This window comes from Arachis stenosperma, chromosome 7 (genome assembly GCF_014773155.1).
Source record: "Arachis stenosperma cultivar V10309 chromosome 7, arast.V10309.gnm1.PFL2, whole genome shotgun sequence".
In the NCBI taxonomy this organism is placed as follows: Eukaryota; Viridiplantae; Streptophyta; class Magnoliopsida; order Fabales; family Fabaceae; genus Arachis; species Arachis stenosperma.
In genome coordinates this window covers 90,709,031-90,715,030 of record NC_080383.1, presented here as the reverse complement: position 1 = coordinate 90,715,030, position 6,000 = coordinate 90,709,031, and positions in this window count along the sequence as shown.

The following is a 6,000-nucleotide window of genomic DNA, read 5'->3' as shown; positions in this document are numbered from 1 at the left end:
AGTTGAGCACCACATAAAAATACTAAATCCATCAATTAAAACAAATACAAAATCAAATCACAAAATAAAAATGTCATTTTGTATAATTTTAATATTCAAATCTTTTGTATTATAAATTATTTTAAATAAAATACCTTTTAAATTTACTTTAATTTACACCTATTTAATTTAATTTTACAAAATATAACAAATTTTAATATTTATTATATCATCATTAATTTATCGCTGCATGCGAGTCTCATTCTAGTAATAATAATAATCGTTGCCATAATCCAATCTTCACCGAATACTATGTTGCTCATTCTCATTCTTTTTGCTTTAATTTTATAGTCAATAATGTCATCGTTGATGTTGTATAATTTAGTCATAGAAAATAATTATAGTTTGGGGTGAATCTGATCTAAAATGTTTATAATATGATGGATATAGTATTGCTACTCAATACATTATTTAACCTAAGTCCTTTTAAAACAAAATACTGTGTACACATTGATCATTCAATACAATCAAAATATAATCATAGCAAAAAGTACCTAAATATTTTTTAGTTTTATTTTTTGTTTGACAGAACACAAATATTCTTAGTTATACACCGAAACTCGATGGTTGATACTTAATACTTAATACTGTTTGAAAAGTAGTGAGATTGCTTAAAATATATAAACATCATATAATATACACTTTTCAAACCAAAGCAAAAAGAATTTACTTACATTTTAAAATTAAAAAAGTAATTTCCCAAGCATATAATGTAGGACGGTAAGTTATCGAATCAAACCGAAATTTATTGCAAAATCGAACTGAAATTGACAATAACCGAATAAAAAATCGAAAAAATTTAGTTTTTTTGATTTTTTTTTTCTAATTAAACCGATCGGTTCAGTTTGGTTTTCAGTTGATTCGACAGAAATCGAATCGAATCGAAAAAGTGGCTTAGTAATGTAATGTTTTATGTTTAATTGTTGGAATGAGTTGAAATTGTGTTGAATTTGAATGTAATATAATGTTATTTGAATTTATTGATTGTTTTGAACATCATTTTATTTCACTGAGATTAATTTTTTATTAGTTAGAATTTAAAAATCGAAAAAATTGACCGAACCAAACCGTTTTTGGTTCGATTCAGTTTAATTCGATTGTTGCACAAACAGCAAATCAATTAGTTAGTACTCTATAAAAATCGAATAGATCAGTTTAATTAGTTTTTAGTCCAAAATCAAATCAAACCGAACTGATAACATCTTAACATAATGTTAGTTAGAACTTAGAAGCATTGACCTTTCCCTGCATTAATGAGTTGCCCGCTCTTGGTTTATTTAACTTGAAATGCCACCTATCAAAAACGATTTACCGAGAGAATTATGGATCTATGACTTTTATACACACTTGTCAAATCTCCCTCTCATTTTAGATAATTTGATTTGATTTGATATGACTTACTTTCTCATCCATAAAATTAAAGCACTCTATGTATGGTTAAGGACATTTATTTTTTAAGTTTATGGATCTCTAAGGCATACTTTAAATTTTGAGTATAGATAAATTTATGTTAGTCTAAGTCTACACACTATATAATATTTAAGGGCAATGACTTAAGAGGAAGGTGTGGTTGCCCTTCATGTGGGGTGTGGTTCCAGGTTGGTAAAGCTGGTAACTCACGTGCTAATAATATTAACGACCTTCATCGTATTCAATAATGTAATATATACTAATTAATAAGTTGAAAAATTTTCAAATATATGAACCACATATGTTTGTTTTTCTATTCTTTAATATATATCTACATCATTCATCTGCCTAGTCGCTTTCTTTGAGCAGAATGAGTTAATAGCTTCAATACAAAATTTGAATTTTGATAGAGGTTGAAGGAGATTTAAGATTTGAATTGGTTGATTTATTTATGGATGTCAGCAGAGTTTAAGAGGAGTTTTGATACTATGATAAAATTGTGAAAGAATAAGAAAATAAGAGAGGAAGAATATTATATTTTATATTTCTTGATTGATTGAATTGAACTGAAGTGTATTGTAAATTATAAGGGTAAAACTAAATATACATAGAGTATTGTCCTATGAAAGATAAAAATAAATAAAGATAAGATAAAGATAAGATAAGATAATAAATACTAAAATTGTAATTAAATTTTTGTATTTTGTTGAGTTGAATTTATAGGTCGTGAGACGTCTTTATTGTTGTCATGGACTAAAATAAAAGAGTGATTTAATAGATAGACAAACATTTCACTTGCATTTTATATTAACAATTTAGCTTCTTTTAGTTAATACAAAAACTTATCTTACATTGCAGACGAAACATTATTAGTAGACTTTTTTCAAGAGATGATTTTTTTTTTTTGTTTCACAAGTACATGTTAGTGGTTAATTGTTGGAAAATTTGCTAATTATTGTAATAAGAAATTTGCATAAATATATATTAGTCCACCACAAATAATTATTATTGTCAAGCATTTTCATAAAGAAATAGAAGTAGAAATTGATAAGATAAAGGTAAAATTAAGATTTAAACTTTTTTTATTTTATTTTCACTCAAACGTAATATTTAATTCTTTTATATTTTATAATATCAAATGTTATTTATATATTATTAATAAATTGAATTACTAACATAGTAATATAAACTCAAATATTTATGAAAAAACTTAAATATACTGCTAAAATTGATTATATTCAATACTCTTTTTTTTCGTTTCCATGTGAATAATACAACCTTTTGGGATAAAATACTAGGACACCAAAATTAGTTTTTATTGAATAATAATAGCAAGTATTCTTTCATACAATAATGAATATATAATGAATGATTCAATTATCTACCAAAAAAAAAAATAATGACTCGATTATATTATTTATCTTTTTCTGATTGTATTTATAAAATATCAACTATAATAAGTGTATATTAAAATCAACCACTAATAAAAAATATATATTATAATATAAAATATATATTAAAAATAAATTAAATTATATATATTTATACATAAAGATATAGTGATTGATTTTAGTATATATAATAATATTTTTGATAAAATATAATATGAGATTCAATTGTAGGTATGTAGCTGTTTAGTGAATTAATGATGGCAATGTATCAAAAAGTGTTTTAATATCATTCTGTTTTAAACATTGAAATCATCACAACAGTCAGTCTAAAACTCTCTTGTTTTACAACAAGATTGAAATATATTTAGCTTTTTTGTAGTTGTTTATTTATTTTTTTGAAAAATATAAGTGGATAAGTATCGAAATTATCCTAAAAATTGTAAAAAATAAAAACTTTAGTAAGTCAATTTTTATCCGTTTAAAAACACAATTAGTTGCAATTATTATGACTTAAGACTCGAGTTAAGTCAGATATTAGTGTTAACGTAACAAAAAATGATTTTCCTCAGCTAGATTCACGTAACAAAAAATGATCTATAGATTCTAAGTTTCTAACTAATAATATTATTTTTTTATAAACTATATTTAAATTATAGCAATACATACATATACGTTGTTAAAATGACCATTTTAACCGTAAAGATATTAAATTGCAATGTTTTAGTATTAATTTATTCAGCATAAGGATAAACTTAAAAAAATCGTTAAAAACAATAAATGTTAAAATACTTAAAATCAACTTTGATTACCGCAGTATTGAACTAGCTATTATCGAAAAATGTACATATTATAGCTCAGAAAATTACTAGAAAACCCAAATTCAAAATGCACAATAAATTAATAATAATAATGCTTAGAAGTTAGAAGTGTAGAAGACAAGAGAGAAGGGAGAAGAATAGAACTATTGAAAAAAGCAAAGGCCAGTAACCTAAAAAACTAAAAAAGTGTTAGTGCCAGCTAACACGTGGTTCAAATTTTCAACTTTTGAGAATCCACCACACATCACATAAACAACTATGCATTTTACCGTTCTTTTTTTTTAATCAATAATAGTATATAATAAATATTAAAAATTATTATATTTTATATAATTAAATTAAATGTATAAATTAAAATTAAATTTAAAAAATATTTTATTTAAAATATTTTATAGTATAAAAGTTTTAGATATTATAATTGTATGTATAAAATAATATTTTTATTTGATAGTTTGATTTTTATATTTATTTTAGTTGATGAATTTACTCTTTTTACGTAGTATTTGTCTTCTTAGTTGTTGTTAGAGTTTTTACTTTTTTTTTTGTGTAGGTTCTTGTAAATACATGTTCTTTATGAATTGTTGAGTTATATGCACTTTTTATTATGTTGTTTGTTCCATATTTGCAAGTATATTCTTCTTTTGAAGATGTATTTTGAATTTGTATGGTTTTCTTTCTCTTTAATCTTTTGATGGGTATGTGATATTCGTTTAATAATATTAGTGTTGGCGAAATTGGTTCGTATAATCAATGAATAATTTAAATTAACAATAAAAATAATGTCTAAAATAACTAAAATAAATAATTTTTTTAATATTATCATTTTATTTGTTGTAATGGGTGTTATGTTCAGTGTTTTTTATTGGAACAAATGTCTTTCGTAATAGTCTATTGTTGAAAACTTTTTTTAAGATTAAAATCATTTACATTGACTTTAAATATAAGTGTGGTTGCACAAATTTTTCAATTGGAGTACTGTTTCAATGTCATTACTTTTCTGGAGTGCCATTAGGTTTGAGCAGTTGTACCCAATATTTTTTTGATTCGCCATCAAATAGTACAAAAGTTGTTGTACAACTTTTATCTGAAACCTTTAATTGAATTTTGAATCTAAAATAAGTATTGGGTTAGTAATTTGATAGATAGGATTATGAAAAGTATATAGAATTAACTTATTGTTAGATATTGTAGTGTTTGATTACATATGCCAAAATACAATTATATCCTTTTTCATATGCTTTCTTCTTACATTTTTTACATTCAACATAATTATTTTATCTCCATTGAGTATGTTTGAGATGTTGTGTAGTTCGAAAATAAAATTTTTGGGCTAAATTTGATGTTATTTGAAGGAATAGTGATAAGAGACTTATATAAGTAGTTCAAATAGTATAGAATTTGAATATTTATAATGTAAAATTTATTATGATTAATAATATTATTATGACATTTGTAATATGGATGTTTATTACATTAAATGAGTTATTTATAAAAATTAATAAATTAATTATTAGAGTTATAAATTTATTTTATTGTTTACAACGGTAAGATATAATAAATATAAGGATATGAATTTAATGTCTTTGTAAGTTACAAATTTGATTAGATACTATTAATTTCTAATTATTGTCGTTGGTAATTATTGTATTATTTTTTGTATATATATATATATATATATATATATTTTTTTTTTGCTGATTTGGAAATAATAGATGATTTGGCAAAAATTAAGTGGTTGATTCTAAAATTTTGCCAAATAAACAATAATAATGACATGATATTAATAAAAAAAAGATATTTTAAAAATAATATGAGTAAATTTATACATTTACTTTTATATATTAAAAATAAATGCTAATAATTAACTTAAAAAAATATCGCATAGTGTACAGTTTAATACATATAATACAGTGTAGTTGGACTAATTTAGTCACTAATCTTATTAAGTAATTAGTTTATTTTAATTGATGAGCTGAGTTGAAAATATGATGAGGGATGTAATTAAAAAAATTGAATTCGTTACGTGTATATTAAAATTAGTATTAAAAATAAATTAAATTATACATATATTTATACATAAATATATTACTGACTGATTTTAATAGTTATATTGGTGTATGAATAGTATTTTTATAAAAAGATATATTCTTACCAACAAATGCTTGAAGAATTATTACTAAAGATATTCTTAAATAGATTAAATAATAAAATACTAAATAAAACTTTAGATAAAAGATAACATGGCATACATAAATGGACAAAAAGGAAATGGTCATATGATGTTTTTCTTCACCATCACTCAATTGGCTTTTAACTTTTTTGGGTCAAACAAAAATTGAATA